Here is an 18,218-nt window from a genome sequence, read left to right as displayed (position 1 = left end):
ACCACACCGTCGTGCTGACGAAACTCTTCCCCGACACTTTGCTGGATCGGAGTCCGGGGATCGTCATCGAGCTGAACGTGTGCTCGAACTCGGAGGTGCCGTAGTTTCGGTGCTTGATCGGTTGGATCGTGAAGACGTACGACTACTTCCTCCATGTCGTGTCATCGCTTCCGCAGTCGGTCTGCGTTGGGTACGTAGACAACACTCTCCTCTCGTTGCTATGCATCACATGATCCTGTGTGCGCGTAGGAAATTTTTTGAAATTACTACGAAACCCAACAGTGGCATCCGAGCCTAGGTTAATGATGTTGATGTTATATGCACGAGTAGAACACAAGTAAGTTGTGGACGATACAAGTCATACTGCCTACCAGCATGTCATACTTTGGTTCGGCGGTATTGTTGGACGAGACGACCCGGACCAACCTTACGCGTACGCTTACGCGAGACCGGTTCCCTCGACGTGCTTTGCACAGAGATGGCTTGCGGGCGACTGCCTCTCCAACTTTAGTTGAACCAAGTATGGCTACGCCCGGTCCTTGCGAAGGTTAAAACGGAGTCTATTTGACAAACTATCGTTGTGGTTTTGATGCGTAGGTGAGATTGGTTCTTACTTAAGCCCGTAGCAGCCACGTAAAAATATGCAACAACAAAGTAGAGGACGTCTAACTTGTTTTTGCAGGGCATGTTGTGATGTGATATGGTCAAGGCATGATGCTGAATTTTATTGTATGAGATGATCATGTTTTGTAAACAAGTTATCGGCAACTGGCAGGAGCCATATGGTTGTCGCTTTATTGTATGCAATGCAATCGCGATGTAATGCTTTACTTTATTACTAAACGGTAGTGATAGTCGTGGAAGCATAAGATTGGCGAGACGACAACGATGCTACGATGGAGATCAAGGTGTCGCGCCGGTGACGATGGTGATCATGACGGTGCTTCAGAGATGGAGATCACAAGCACAAGATGATGATGGCCATATCATATCACTTATATTGATTGCATGTGATGTTTATCTTTTTATGCATCTTATCTTGCTTTGATTGACGGTAGCATTATAAGATGATCTCTCACTAAATTATCAAGAAGTGTTCTCCCTGAGTATGCACCGTTGCCAAAGTTCGTCGTGCCCAGACACCACGTGATGATCGGGTGTGATAAGCTCTACGTCCATCTACAACGGGTGCAAGCCAGTTTTGCACACGCAGAATACTCAGGTTAAACTTGACGAGCCTAGCATATGCAGATATGGCCTCGGAACACGGAGACCGAAAGGTCGAGCGTGAATCATATAGTAGATATGATCAACATAACGATGTTCACCATTGAAAACTACTCCATCTCACGTGATGATCGGTTATGGTTTAGTTGATTTGGATCACGTGATCACTTAGAGGATTAGAGGGATGTCTATCTAAGTGGGAGTTCTTTAGTAATATGATTAATTGAACTTAAAATTTATCATGAACTTAGTCCCTGATAGTATCTTGCTTGTTTATGTTGATTGTAGATAGATGGCTCGTGCTGTTGTTCCGTTAAATTTTAATGCGTTCCTTGAGAAAGCAAAGTTGAAAGATGATGGTAGCAATTACACGGACTGGGTCCGTAACTTGAGGATTATCCTCATTGCTGCACAGAAGAATTACGTCGTGGAAGCACCGCTGGGTGCCAGGCCTGCTGCTGGAGCAACGCCAGATGTTATGAACGTCTGGCAGAGCAAAGCTGATGACTACTCAATAGTTCAGTGTGCCATGCTTTACGGCTTAGAATCGGGACTTCAACGACGTTTTGAACGTCATGGAGCATGTGATGTTATGAACGTTTAGAATCGGAGCATGTGATGTTATGAACGTTTAGAATCGGGTGAAATGATGATACCATGCCAAGTTTCAACATTTTCAGAGTTCATTTTGTAGTGATTTTCAATTTCACGGTCATTTAGCTCTCTAAACAATTAGGTAAATGACTGAAAACAGCAAATGATGCCAGAACATGTTGGAAATTGATGACGTCGCTTTGAATGCTGCCTACTAAACACAAAAGAAGTCCGGAGTTCAAATAAGTTTAAAAAACATTGTAGTGCCCGTGTAACAGATGAGTTCTCGTCCAAAACCCTCATACTCCGAAAGAGTTTGTCTAGTTTGTACACGAAGTGCGTCCAATTTTTCCTGTGACCCTCTCTACTCTTTCGCACATGCTATGCGGGTGAAATGATAATGCCATGCCAAGTTTCAACATTTTCAGAGTTCATTTTGTAGTGATTTTCAATTTCACAGTCATTTTGCTCTCTAAACAATTAGATAAATGACTGAAAAACAACAAATGATGTCAGAACATGTTGGAAATTGATGACGTTGCTTTGAATGCTGCATACTAAACACAAAAGAATTCCGGAGTTCAAATAAGTTTAAAAAACATTGAAGTGCCCGTGTAATAGATGAGTTCTCGTCCGAAACACTGATACTCCGAAAGAGTTTGTCCAGTTTGTACACGAAGTGCGTCCAGTTTTTGCCGTGACCTCTCTACTCTTTCGCACATGCTATGCGGGTGAAATGATGATACCATGCCAAGTTTCAACATTTTCAGAATTCATTTTGTAGTGATTTTCAATTTCACGATCATTTAGCTCTCTAAACAATTAGGTAAATGACTGAAAAACAGCAAATGATGTCAGAACATGTTGGAAATTGATGACGTCGCTTTGAATGTTGCATACTAAACACAAAAGAAGTACGGAGTTCAAATAAGTTTAAAAAACATTGTAGTGCCCGTGTAATAGATGAGTTCTCGTCTGAAACCCTCATACTCCGAAAGAGTTTGTCCAGTTTGTACACGCAGTGCGTCCAGTTTTTGCCGTGACCCTCTCTGCTCTTTCGCACATGCTATGCAGGTGAAATGATGATACCATGCCAAGTTTCAACATTTTCAGACTTCATTTTGTAGTGATTTTCAATTTCACGGTCATTTAGCTCTCTAAACAATTTGGTAAATGACTGAAAAACAACAAATGATGTCAGAACATGTTGGAAATTGATGACGTCGCTTTGAATGCTGCATACTGAACACAAAAGAAGTCCGGAGTTCAAATAAGTTTGAAAAACATTGTAGTGCCCGTGTAACAGATGAGTTCTCGTCCGAAACCCTAATACTCCGAAAGAGTTTGTCCAGTTTGTACACGAAGTGCGTCCAGTTTTTGCCGTGACCCTTTCTACTCTTTCGCACATGCTATGCGGGTGAAATGATGATACCATGCCAAGTTTCAACATTTTCAGAGTTCATTTTGTAGTGATTTTCAATTTCACGGTCATTTAGCTCTCTAAACAATTAGGTAAATGACTGAAAAACAATAAATGATGTCAGAACATGTTGGAAAGTGATGATGTCGCTTTGAATGCTGCATACTGAACACAAAAGAAGTCCGGAGTTCAAATAAGTTTAAAAAACATTGAAGTGCCAGTGTAACAGATGAGTTCTCGTCTAAAACCCTGATACTCCGAAAGAGTTTGTCCAGTTTGTACACGAAGTGCGTCCAGTTTTTGCCGTGACGCTCTCTACTCTTTCGCACATGTTATGCGAGTGAAATGATAATACCAGTGCAAGTTTCAACATTTTCAGAATTCATTTTGTAGTGATTTTTAATTTCACGGTCATTTAGCTCTCTAAACAATTAGGTAAATGACTGAAAAACAACAAATGATGTCAGGACATGTTGGAAATTGATGACGTCGCTTTGAATGCTGCATACTGAACACAAAAGAAGTACGGAGTTCAAATAAGTTTAAAAAACATTGAAGTGCCCGTGTAACAGATGAGTTCTCGTCCGAAACTCTGATACTCCGAAATAGATTGTCCAGTTTGTACACGAAGTGCGTCCAGTTTTTGCCGTGACCCTCTCTACTCTTTCGCACATGCTATGCGGGTGAAATGATGATACCATGCCAAGTTTCAACATTTTCAGAGTTCATTTTGTAGTGATTTTCAATTTCACGGTCATTTAGCTCTCTAAACAATTAGGTAAATGACTGAAAAACAATAAATGATGTCAGAACATGTTGGAAAGTGATGATGTCGCTTTGAATGCTGCATACTGAACACAAAAGAAGTCCGGAGTTCAAATAAGTTTAAAAAACATTGAAGTGCCCGTGTAACAGATGAGTTCTCGTCCGAAACCCTGATACTCCGAAAGAGATTGTCCAGTTTGTACACGAAGTGCGTCCAGTTTTTGCCGTGACCCTCTCTACTCTTTCACACATGCTATGCGGGTGAAATGATGATACCATGCCAAATTTCAACATTTTCAGAGTTCATTTTGTAGTGATTTTCAATTTCATGGTCATTTAGTTCTCTAAACAATTAGGTAAATGACTGAAAAACAGCAAATGATGCCAGAACATGTTGGAAATTGATGACGTCGCTTTGAATGCTGCCTACTGAACACAAAAGAAGTCCGGAGTTCAAATAAGTTTAAAAAACATTGTAGTGCCCGTGTAACAGATGAGTTCTCGTCCAAAACCCTCATACTCCGAAAGAGTTTGTCCAGTTTGTACACGAAGTGCGTCCAATTTTTTCTGTGACCCTCTCTACTCTTTCGCACATGCTATGCGGGTGAAATGATGATACCATGCCAAGTTTCAACATTTTCAGAGTTCATTTTGTAGTGATTTTCAATTTCACGGTCATTTAGCTCTCTAAACAATTATGTAAATGACTGAAAAACAGCAAATGATGCCAGAACATGTTGGAAATTGATGACGTCGCTTTAAATGCTGCCTACTAAACACAAAAGAAGTCCGGAGTTCAAATAAGTTTAAAAAACATTGTAGTGCCCGTGTAACAGATGAGTTCTCGTCCAAAACCCTCATACTCCGAAAGAGTTTGTCTAGTTTGTACACGAAGTGCGTGCAATTTTTCCTGTGACCCTCTCTACTCTTTCGCACATGCTATGCGGGTGAAATGATAATGTCATGCCAAGTTTCAACATTTTCAGAGTTCATTTTGTAGTGATTTTCAATTTCACGGTCATTTTGCTCTCTAAACAATTAGGTAAATGACTGAAAAACAACAAATGATGTCAGAACATGTTAGAAATTGATGACGTTGCTTTGAATGCTGCATACTGAACACAAAAGAAGTACGGAGTTCAAATAAGTTTAAAAAACATTGAAGTGACCGTGTAACAGATGAGTTCTCGTCCGAAACACTGATACTCCGAAAGAGTTTGTCCAGTTTGTACACGAAGTGCGTCCAGTTTTTGCCGTGACCTCTCTACTCTTTCGCACATGCTATGCGGGTGAAATGATGATACCATGCCAAGTTTCAACATTTTCAGAATTCATTTTGTAGTGATTTTTAATTTCACGGTCATTTAGCTCTCTAAACAATTAGGTAAATGACTGAAAAACAGCAAATGATGTCAGAACAAGTTGGAAATTGATGACGTCGCTTTGAATGTTGCATACTAAACACAAAAGAAGTCCAGAGTTCAAATAAGTTTAAAAAACATTGTAGTGCCCGTGTAACAGATGAGTTCTCGTCCGAAACCCTCATACTCCGAAAGAGTTTGTCCAGTTTGTACACGAAGTGCGTCCAGTTTTTTCCGTGACCCTCTCTGCTCTTTCGCACATGCTATGCGGGTGATATGATGATACCATGCCAAGTTTCAACATTTTCAGAATTCATTTTGTAGTGATTTTCAATTTCACGGTCATTTAGCTCTCTAAACAATTAGGTAAATGACTGAAAAACAACAAATGATGTCAGAACATGTTGGAAATTGATGACGTCGCTTTGAATGCTGCATACTGAACACAAAAGAAGTCCGGAGTTCAAATAAGTTTGAAAAACATTATAGTGCCCGTGTAACAGATGAGTTCTCGTCCGAAACCCTCATACTCCGAAAGAGTTTGTCCAGTTTGTACACGAAGTGCGTCCAGTTTTTGTCGTGACCCTCTCTACTCTTTCGCACATGCTATGCGGGTGAAATGATGATACCATGCCAAGTTTCAGCATTTTCAGAGTTCATTTTGTAGTGATTTTCAATTTCACGGTCATTTAGCTCTCTAAACAATTAGGTAAATGACTGAAAAACAGCAAATGATGCCAGAACATGTTGGAAATTGATGACGTCGCTTTGAATGTTGCCTACTAAACACAAAAGAAGTCCGGAGTTCAAATAAGTTTAAAAAACATTGTAGTGCCCGTGTAACAGATGAGTTCTCGTCCAAAACCCTCATACTCCGAAAGAGTTTGTCTAGTTTGTACACGAAGTGCGTCCAATTTTTCCTGTGACCCTCTCTACTCTTTCGCACATGCTATGCGGGTGAAATGATAATGCCATGCCAAGTTTCAACATTTTCAGAGTTCATTTTCTAGTGATTTTCAATTTCACGATCATTTTGCTCTCTAAACAATTAGGTAAATGACTGAAAACAAACAAATGATGTCAGAACATGTTGGAAATTGATGATGTTGCTTTGAATGCTGCATACTGAACACAAAAGAAGTCCGGAGTTCAAATAAGTTTAAAAAACATTGAAGTGCCCGTGTAACAGATGAGTTCTCGTCCGAAACACTGATACTCCGAAAGAGTTTGTCCAGTTTGTACACGAAGTGCGTCCAGTTTTTGCCGTGACCTCTCTACTCTTTCGCACATGCTATGCGGGTGAAATGATGATACCATGCCAAGTTTCAACATTTTCAGAATTCATTTTGTAGTGATTTTTAATTTCACGGTCATTTAGCTCTCTAAACAATTAGGTAAATGACTGAAAAACAGCAAATGATGTCAGAACATGTTGGAGATTGATGACGTCGCTTTGAATGTTGCATACTAAACACAAAAGAAGTCCGGAGTTCAAATAAGTTTAAAAAACATTGTAGTGCCCGTGTAACAGATGAGTTCTCGTCCGAAACCCTCATACTCCGAAAGAGTTTGTCCAGTTTGTACACGAAGTGCGTCCAGTTTATGCCGTGACCCTCTCTGCTCTTTCGCACATGCTATGCGGGTGAAATGATGATACCATGCCAAGTTTCAACATTTTCAGACTTCATTTTGTAGTGATTTTCTATTTCACGGTCATTTAGCTCTCTAAACAATTTGGTAAATGACTGAAAAACAACAAATGATGTCAGAACATGTTGGAAATTGATGACGTCGCTTTGAATGTTGCATACTGAACACAAAAGAAGTCCGGAGTTCAAATAAGTTTGAAAAACATTGTAGTGCCCGTGTAATAGATGAGTTCTCGTCCGAAACCCTCATACTCCGAAAGAGTTTGTCCAGTTTGTATACGAAGTGCGTCCAGTTTTTGCCGTGACCCTCTCTGCTCTTTCGCACATGCTATGCGGGTGAAATGATGATACCATGCCAAGTTTCAACATTTTCAGACTTCATTTTGTAGTGATTTTCAATTTCACGGTCATTTAGCTCTCTAAACAATTTGGTAAATGACTGAAAAACAACAAATGATGTCAGAACATGTTGGAAATTGATGACGTCACTTTGAATGCTGCATACTGAACACAAAAGAAGTCCGGAGTTCAAATAAGTTTGAAAAACATTGTAGTGCCCGTGTAACAGATGAGTTCTCGTCCGAAACCCTCATACTCCGAAAGAGTTTGTTCAGTTTGTACACGAAGTGCGTCCAGTTTTTTCCGTGACCTCTCTACTCTTTCGCACATGCTATGCGGGTGAAATGATGATACCATGCCAAGTTTCAACATTTTCAGAATTCATTTTGTAGTGATTTTCAATTTCACGGTCATTTAGCTCTCTAAACAATTAGGTAAATGACTGAAAAACAGCAAATGATGTCAGAACATGTTGGAAATTGATGACGTCGCTTTGAATGCTGCATACTAAACACAAAAGAAGTCCGGAGTTCAAATAAGTTTAAAAAACATTGTAGTGCCCGTGTAACAGATGAGTTCTCGTCCGAAACCCTCATACTCCAAAAGAGTTTGTCCAGTTTGTACACGAAGTGCGTCCAGTTTTTGCCGTGACCCTCTCTGCTCTTTCGCACATGCTATGCGGGTGAAATGATGATACCATGCCAAGTTTCAACATTTTCAGACTTCATTTTGTAGTGATTTTTCAATTTCACGGTCATTTAGCTCTCTAAACAATTAGGTAAATGACTGAAAAACAACAAATGATGTCAGAACATGTTGGAAATTGATGACGTCGCTTTGAATGCTGCATAATGCTGCATACTGAACACAAAAGATGTCCGGAGTTCAAATAAGTTTGAAAAACATTATAGTGCCCGTGTAACAAATGAGTTCTCGTCCGAAACCCTCATACTCCGAAAGAGTTTGTCCAGTTTGTACACGAAGTGCGTCCAGTTTTTGCCGTGACCCTCTCTACTCTTTCGCACATGCTATGCAGGTGAAATGATGATACCATGCCAAGTTTCAACATTTTCAGACTTCATTTTGTAGTGATTTTCAATTTCACGGTCATTTAGCTCTCTAAACAATTAGGTAAATGACTGAAAAACAATAAATGATGTCAGAACATGTTGGAAATTGATGACGTTGCTTTGAATGCTGCATACTAAACACAAAAGAAGTCCGGAGTTCAAATAAGTTTAAAAAACATTGAAGTGCCCGTGTAACATATGAGTTCTCGTCTAAAACCCTGATACTCCGAAAGAGTTTGTCCAGTTTGTACATGAAGTGCGTCCAGTTTTTGGCGTGACGCTCTCTACTCTTTCGCACATGCTATGCGAGTGAAATGATAATACCATTGCAAGTTTCAACATTTTCAGAATTCATTTTGTAGTGATTTTTAATTTCACGGTCATTTAGCTCTCTAAACAATTAGGTAAATGACTGAAAAACAACAAATGATGTCAGGACATGTTGGAAATTGATGACGTCGCTTTGAATGCTGTATACTGAACACAAAAGAAGTCTGAAGTTCAAATAAGTTTAAAAAACATTGAAGTGCCCGTGTAATAGATGAGTTCTCGTCCGAAACTCTGATACTCCGAAATAGATTGTCTAGTTTGTACACAAAGTGCGTCCAGCTTTTGCCGTGACCCTCTCTACTCTTTCGCACATGTTATGCGGGTGAAATGATGATACCATGCCAAGTTTCAACATTTTCAGAGTTCGTTTTGTAGTGATTTTCAATTTCACAATCATTTAGCTCTCTAAACAATTAGGTAAATGACTGAAAAACAATTAATGATGTCAGAACATGTTAGAAAGTGATGACGTCGCTTTGAATGCTGCATACTGGACACAAAAGAAGTTCGGAGTTCAAATAAGTTTAAAAAACATTGAAGTGCCCGTGTAACAGATGAGTTCTCGTCCGAAATCCTGATACTCCGAAAGAGATTGTCCAGTTTGTACATGAAGTGCGTTCAGTTTTTGCCGTGACCCTCTCTACTCTTTCGCACATGCTATGCGGGTGAAATGATGATACCATGCTAAATTTCAACATTTTCACAGTTCATTTTATAGTGATTTTCAATTTCACCGTTATTTAGCTCTCTAAACAATTAGGTAAATGACTGAAAGACAACAAATGATGTCAGAACATGTTGGAAATTGATGACGTCGCTTTGAATGCTGCATACGGAACAGAAGTAGTCCGGAGTTCAAATAAGTTATTAAAAATAAAAAAGAGGTGCAATGGTGATTAATTTGCTTCAAGCCTTTCAGAATAGTGTAGATTGCACTTTACATAGCTAAGTGCAATCTATGCTATTCCGAAAGGCTTGAAGCTAATCAACGTGCAGGTGAGCATTGCGCCTCTTCGTCATTGTCTCTGCACTCACGGCTTATAAACCGCTCATACTGCCTCTTTCTTGGCGAGGTGGGACTAAAAACCAGCTTACTAAAAAACTCTAGTACCGGTTCATGCCATGAACCGGTACTAAAGGTCTTCGTGGGAGGCCCAGCCTGACCACAGCCACACTGGCCTCATTAGTACCGGTTCATGGCATGAACCGGTACTAAAGGTTGCCCACGAACCGGTACTAATGATGCCCGCTCGCCTAGTCATTGGAACCGGCACTAATGGTCACATTAGTGCCGGCTCAAATTCAAACCGGCACTAATGTGCTTCACATTTGACCCTTTTTCTACTAGTGAATGCAGCTAGTTTTTAGCACATGACAACAAAGAATTGCATGGAAATTACAAATATTGTGGAATAAAAATAAAGCAAGGTCAAAAGAACGGAGCCGAGAAAACAGCACCTTTGAAGCAATGGAGACATGATCCCGGATGGCCACCCTACCACCTAATACTATGTAGTCACTCAACCTGTGTGTACATAATAGGACAAATTTCAAAAGGCACACATGACAAATTATATAACACACCTAAGAGGAATGAACACTTCATCCATGAGATGAAGGTATACGTTCGTTGCAGAACCTGCGATCCCTACTTGTCCACAAATCAAGTAGCACTTTCCTATCACCACATTGTGACCTATCTGCAAGAGGGATGCCAATTCACAAAAAAGGAGAGAAAAGCCTGAATCTGATAACTAAAACAGGGGAGAGAATACCTGAACCAGATTATCAATCTTCGTGTCATCTCCAATCATTGTGTCTCTCCAACTGCAGTTAACAAATATAGTTAGAAGTTGTTAGCAAGAATCAGTTGCAGTCAAATGTATAATGGTGGCATGGAAAGGGTACATAGTTCGTCAGGTATATTGAGATCAATCATGGACTAGCCAACAGAGGCCTTAGCCAAGCTAAGCATTCCCTGGACATTAGCACGCCGACTCTATGAGCTTTGAATTATCGAACATTATCAAAATACATAAATTTAGAAAGGATAGAAAGGTGACAAGTTACCTGCCTCTGTCAATGCATGTATTTGCGCCTATTTCCACATTGTCTCCAATTCTTGCATAAAGCTCCTGAAGAATACAAAGCTTTTTCTATGAGGCCTAATTTTTTTTATATGCATAAAAAATATCAAATTACGATATACAGAGTCACTCAGTCAGTAGGCACTTCTTAGTGAAAGACATTATTTCTTCCATGTCACGTTGTAAAAGCATTACCTCTGGGTTTCCTCTGTTCTCTGTTACTAGCATTGCACATTTGTTTTAACATATATTAACCAAGAACTTCTTCACCACTCAACCCAATAATTGTGACAAAACACTTCAACCTTAATACTTAGTAGTTATTTGTAATCTTCACCAACAGTTCACCCATGTATTTAATTTCCACCGAGTGATAGTGATGAGGACTAACTTGTGGTTTCTTCTTGACCTGTCCATCCTTGTCCACAAAGAAACCAAAATCTGCAAGGGATACATCAGCAATGGACACCTACATCTACATAGCATCAGAAATCAAGCCCTATTGTTTGATAGTAATTTATAAACCAAATATTTACTATTCAGCTACTATAACAGTAAAACAAAGAAAATTAAAAAATTGACAATAAACAGACCAAATAGGCTTTAGTACCAAAAAACTTGAGATGCAAGTCACCAGCTAAAATGACTAAGAGAACTGAACTGTTTTGATCAGCCGAGAAGCTGCAATTTAGTGTTCCTAGTAAACATGTGCAACGTATCTGAAATAAGTAACGTGACATGTTCTTTGTAGTGTGGTAGAGCATAGAACATACCATGCTGCCAATTGACATATTTGCAACACTAGGTGAGAAAGTGCTCACCGTCTTGACCGATGCAGGCGCCATTGTGGATCGTATAGAACTCGCCCACCGAGCAGTTGCTCAACACAACATTATACCTGCACATATCAACACATAACTCATCTGCAACAAATGATCACTGCAACCAAACAGAGATTGCTCTGTCTCAACATTGAGATGACACCAGCAAAACGCCATACCCGATCCTGGTGGACTGCCCCACGGATACCGAAGGCCCGACCACGGTCCCAGATCCGATGACCACCTCCTTGCCAATCACAGCACCGTAGTGCACGACGGCGCCGGCCTCCACCACCGCGGTGGGGTCAACGGACGCTGCTCGGTGCAGAATGCCGCCACCATTACGCCAAGGCATGAACTCCGCCGCCGCAGAGGCCGCTGTCCCAGCATCTGGTTCAAGCCATTCAGGAAGCCAACAGGGTCGTACAGACTACACATCTCACAAGTACAGTATGGCAGAAACATTTCTCCTATATGTTTTGGATATATCTAGACTGATGTGTATATGCATTCTTCAGAGAATGCTCAATTTGTAAACTTATGTTAAATTTGGTTGAACCCAATTTTTATTCATCTTAAGATGATTTTGTGTATGTAGGTCTTGTAAAGATATTGCTGATGAGGTCATCGATATACACCGAGGTGATGTAAGAAAACAAAGTTCAGGATTTCTTTATGAGTAAACATAAAAAATCATCATTATTCGTATAATCCTCTGAAAAAGGGACTCGTGTGGTTAGTCGTACTGTATAATTTTCTTACTTGAGTCATAGAGTGACTTTTATAATTTTGCACAATTTCAGAATTTTAAGCCCTTTAGGAACTTCAGTATAGATATCTAAAACAAGTGACCCATATGAGTATGTAGTTCTTTCATCCATTAATTGCATGAATTATATGATTTATATACTACCAATGATTTTTAGTATCGAAGCATAATTCCACTTATATCTAGAGGGTACGATACAGCGTAATAGATGTCGGGTCTACATGTACACATTTTCTAAAAGCCTTGCTTTCTCACTAGCTCATAAATTTTTCTTATGAATGAGATGTTAATTTATTCCATGTAGTAAATAATTATGAGGAGTATGTATTACATCGGTAAATACAACTCTTTTGCTGGGTGATTGTTATTCTTCTTTAACTTGCTTCCTCTTGCGAACTAATATGATGCAAGAGGTACTTACCATGGATTTTGTTTCAGAGCCCAAAAAGTATTAACAATTTTGAGAAGAAATATACGTCAATAAATGTAGTCTTTATGTTATATGATTCTCTTTATGTTATATGATTCTGGTAGAATCGATAAATTTGTGGATAATCCATTTATTCCTTGTAACTCCTTATAATTTCCTACAACAGTGGTGTGAAGGTGTTTCGATGTCCCGACACAAAAATATTTCTACACATTGATGTCGGGCTTTGACTGATGAACATCATGTGATGTGTCTTTGAAATTTGATGTTGAATTACATTTACTGGTTGAGGATCTAATTTCCTCTGTTTCCGCGGAAACAGAAAGTATTGTGGCAAACTCTACTTGGGTCAAATGCAAATTTTTTTATAGGGAAGTTCGGTGGGTGTTTGCAGTTTTCCAAAGAATGAGGTGTGGTTGGTCGAGTGAGGAAGGCGTACAGGCGTGGTGAGGGAAACTAGTGGGCCCATGGTTTATTTTCCGAAGAGAATAGTTTGACAACAAATTTCGTGAGGCAATAATTCTGCACATGCAAGATTTTGATGGCTAAACTACCAAATTTTTTGGTTTCCGAACATTTCTTCAAGCAACAAGACATTTGGTACCGATGCATGCTTTGAGCACTTTCTTGGGATCCAAAAAACGGCCATAAAATAAACTTTTTTCGGTAAAGAATGGACTTTATTGACTCAAAATGAAGCATTAAGAGGATATAAACACAATGAGAACACATCCGGCCTCTGCATTGCTAGGATGCACACGACCAACACCAACGCACCCACACAAAAACACGTCGGCAAATAGCAAAGTCATATAAGACCAAAACTATGGTAGGCGAGAAAAAAGAAAAAATGCCTCAAAGCGATCAGATCCGCGATCGGCAAACTATAACAAAGTCATAAAATAAACTAGGCAAGAATATAAGACGGGTATGACTAGTGTGAGCCTACTGCCCTTGCATAGAATTTTTGCGCACCAAGTGGATCGTATGGTTGAGGAATCTGAGTCTCGATGACCCTTAAGGCTTCGTTCGGTTAGACCCCACCCTGCCGGGATTGGGCTCAAATCCCTGCAGAACCACGTGGTTTCGCCCCGACGGGGGTTCGATCCCGGTCGATCTTTTATGTGCGTTTGGTTAAACACGTTAGGGATCGCTCCCCAGTGTAACCTCTCGAAAACCACGCGGGATTCCACCGGGATAAAAGCCACTCCTCCTACCCCGTGGAACCAACCCCCGTCTCTCTCTCTCTCTTGCGAAACATTACAGCAAGACACCTATTCTCGCGCGACGGCGGCGAGGACGGCAGGGACAGAGGGACATCAGCGGCGATGGCGACCGAGGAGACGACGGCCGCGTTCTTCTCCCTTCGCCTCCCCGTGTGAAGCACCGCATCCAACCGCAGCTCGCCGGCGACCCGAAGGTGAACTGCAGCGACGGCGCAAGCTCGGCGGTGACTGCAAGGACCCCACCTCCGGCGTTCCCTCCTCCCCGCAAACTCCCAGTCGCATCTTCCTCGTCTTCGTTCCCCTCTCCTCCCATGTCTTAATTTCTACGGCTTGCGGTGGTCCTTGGAAATTCATACGGGTCCTTGCCTGCTTGATCTGTTTCCATGGCATAACCGAACAGAGTTTAAGCCGCAGTGGAATGGCGAGGAAGGGGCTGGTGGGGGTTGGGTGACGGTAAGGGATTAGCCCAATCCCTGCAGGGGTTAGTTCCATGTGGGGAACAAACCCCAGCAACCGAACAAGGCCTAAGTCGGATATCTCACTACAAATAGGTCAACGCATCCAACTCCAACGAAGCAGCATGAGTTAGGCGATTTCACGGGTTAGCTAGTTAACCGTTTTGCAAGAGAGTAGCAAACCTAAAACTGGCTGGTTTGTGAAAGTGAGAGAAAAGGTTAGCAAGATGCGTTTAGGCGAGAGCACGTAGCTACGTACATTCCTACCGTCTATTCACTTATGCTAACAGTCACTTTTTAGCATTTGATGAGGTGCATGTCTTGAAGTGTAGGGAAACTCGGTCGTGGAAAAGAGACTTAAGAGAAAAACATGCATAAGATTTAACATTATGGCAAGATTCATTTAAGCCATAGCTTAACTCTTCTAGCAAGCTCCTCGGAAATCCTTTTTCTTTCAAAGATCGATGTCAATATGCATGCATTCTGCTAGCCACAAGAGAGGAAATTTGTTCCACGCTTTTGCATTCCAAATACAATTGGTGTCATCACATTTACTGGCGGATGGAAGAATATAAATTTGCCGGGGCGACGAACAATGACGGAGCTTGATGGTGCTAGTCGCTGGCCGCTAGGTAATTAAGGGTTACCCTGCTCCGCTAGCAAAGACCTGGGATGGCCGCCCCCCTCGCAATAGTACGATTAATTCTCCGGGCGAAAAAATATTAGACATTTCATCTTCGAAAAACCGCACTTCTGATGTTACTTAGCGTATAATAATCTCTATGTTCGTCCCAATGATAATGGATCTACTATATTGATCACTTTGCTCACGACAAATCTCTGTTAGTCACACCATTCAATTCCACAAGCTTCATCATACACTAGTGTAGAATTGGGCTTTAGTCCTGGTTCGTAAGGACCTTTAGTCCCGGTTCTGTAACCGGCACTAAAGGATACTCCCTCCGTCCGGTAAAGAGTGTACGTTTGGCTTCAAAATTTGTCCACAAAAGAATGTACTTATATCTTTCCAATGCACTTTAAAGTAGAAAAAAATACTTCTCTCTCATCACATGGTAATCTAGACTAATAACAATCTACACATGGTCTTCTTAATTTTTACATGCACTTAGCTCATTGGGGTTGGTTAATTAAAGAGAAGAGAGATGGTGGCATGCACTTTTTCAATGCATTTTTTATTTCACTTCATAATTTGTCCTAAAATCTTTAGATGTACACTCTTCACCGGACGGAGGGAGTAGGGACTAAAGGTCCCCCCTTTAGTCCCGGTTCAACACGGCCCGGGACCAAAGGCCCATCACGTGGCACGAGCCCGCGCCAAGGGCTGGGGACCTTTAGTCCCAGTTACTAACACCAACCGGGACTAAAGGAATTTTTTTTGAATTTTTTTATTTATTATGGAAAAAATTGAAGTTTATTCTAATTTTCAAATTTCTGAATTATTTAACAATTTACTATCTAATCACCCCTCATCACTGCTCAAGTGTGGAGCCGGTCACCCATCCTCTCACTACTCCAGTCTGAGTACGCTTAACTTTCAAGTTCTATTCCCCCTAGTTTCTAAGTCTAACTTGTTGTTTTCCTAACAATAGTAAGCTGCCAATCCTATTCACCCTTAGGAGTTTAGCTTGAGCATGAAGTCATATGTTTCACCGTTTGAGTTTCAAACTATTATGCTAAAAAACAATAATTATTTATTAACACTAATATTATTTGAATAAGTAGTTTGACCATAGTTTGACCAAAATTCAAAAAACTTAAATTTGACGATAACTTTTTTCTTTCAGAATTTGAGGATTCTAAAATTTGCAAAACGGCCTATGGCCGCCAAAATTGGAATTGGCTTTTCGTGTTGAACATTTTGATATATTATACGTTTTTTCTACATCGTATGCAAAAGTTATAGTCATTTTACTTTTTCATAACACTTATTTGCCAAACGTGTCGCAATTTGTGTTTTTAAATTTCTCTAACTAGTAGATGTAGTAACATAACTATATCTCGAAGGATTTTAATTTTTGAAGTTTTTATCATTTTCTTTTATTTTTTTAACTGAAAAGGCGATAAGGGGGACGGGGGTAGAGTTTGAAAATTGCAGAGCCCCTTTAGTCCAGGTTGGAGCCACCAACCAGGACTAAAGGTTAGTCTGGGTTGGAGCCCCCAACCGAAACTAAAAGGTTAGACCCCTTTAGTCCCGGTTGGTTGCTTCAACCCAGCCTGCCACCATCCCTTTAGTCCCGGTTTGTGACACAAATTGAAACTATAGATACACCACGAACTAGAACTAATGATGCCCGTGCCCTAGCCGTCGAAACCGGGACTAATGGTCACATTAGTACTGGGCCGTAATCGAACCGGGACTAGCGAGGTGAACGTAAGGTCGTTTTTCTACTAGTGATATAATATACTTTAAATATGCCACCTAAGCAAAAATCCGATAAGTATTGGAAGTGCCCTAGTGAAACCAACTTCCACGGGCAACAGCATCACTTGTACAACTACTACCTGCATACCCAAACATGTGTTGCATGCCATATCGGCCGTGGCGCCTCTCCACGGGCAGCCACTTGTGCTCATCGCGTACGTGCTTGTGAATGTCGTTATCAGCACATGGGACAGTGTATATATAACCACATGCTTCTATTTGTTGCCGATAGTTAAGCTAGTTGGACCCAGGCACCCTGAGTTATCATGTAGAGAATCTGACTGACGAAATCGCCTCTCTCGAACACTCTCGCGTCGCTCCCCCTGCGAGCGACCGAGGGGGCAACCCTAGCCGCCGGCGCCTCAGGTCCCGCCGCCCCTCTTCTTCCCTCGCCGCCGCCGATCCGCGCCGCTGGGCAAAGCCCGGTATGTGCTGGCTGCGGCGGGGCCCATCTCCTCCTCGCGCGAGGGATCGGCGTTGGCGGGCATCCTCGGGCGGCGGCATCGCGTTCATCCAGGGCGCGACGGCTCGCGGGCAGGTCCGGTGGCGGTGCTGCGGTGCCTCGTCCTGCGCGTGGAGGGCCAGACATGGCGGGGGCTGCAGGATCACCCGGAGGCGACAAGAGCGACTCCGGTGTTGGAACCGCGAGCAGCAGGTAGGGCGTCCTCCCTTGCCTATGCGGCGGCAGCTAGATCCATGGCCGGCATGGTGCTCTTCCCCTCGGTGGAGTCTATGCTTGGAGATGGGCGAAAAAAGCCGCGGATCTGGCGTCCCGTCCAGATCCGCCCCGGCATGGCAACCGGTGGCGTGTGGAGGACCGGTGACGGGCGGCTGGAGGCTCCCTGCAGGCGTGCCGGCGACGGCTTTGGTCTTCACGGCGAAGCTCCGTTCGGTTTTAGTCAGCTGCGAGATTGGGGGGCCATGATTTATGGTGAAAATCGCGCCGACTACGGTCATGGCATACGATGGCGGTGTCTATGACGTCGTTCCCTTCTTGAGGCATCGTTGTTGTAGGTCATGGTGCCCCACTCGTGATGCTCCGGGGGAAACCCTAGATCTGGGTCTACCAGATCGAACGACGATGGCACCTTCGATGTCGTTGTCCTTCCTGGGGGCATCGTTTTGGAGCACGTGTTGGCTGCAGGGGCAAGAGGAGGAGATGTGTTACATCTACCGCAAGGCCGACGGCGGTTCCCAACGGCATGGCGCCGCGGAGGTTCGGCGATGGGCAC

General features: G+C 42.0%; 1 pseudogene; it reads right to left on the bottom strand.

The window, feature by feature from the left end:
* Positions 1-14,401, bottom strand: part of LOC123101568 (probable UDP-3-O-acylglucosamine N-acyltransferase 2, mitochondrial) — a 34,878-nt pseudogene extending 20,477 nt beyond the window's left edge.
* Between the last annotated feature and the right edge of the window lie 3,817 nt (positions 14,402-18,218).

This window comes from Triticum aestivum, chromosome 5A (genome assembly GCF_018294505.1).
Source record: "Triticum aestivum cultivar Chinese Spring chromosome 5A, IWGSC CS RefSeq v2.1, whole genome shotgun sequence".
NCBI lineage: Eukaryota > Viridiplantae > Streptophyta > Magnoliopsida > Poales > Poaceae > Triticum > Triticum aestivum.
The sequence above is the reverse complement of the archived record's forward strand: the minus strand, read 5'-3'. Positions and strand labels throughout refer to the sequence as shown.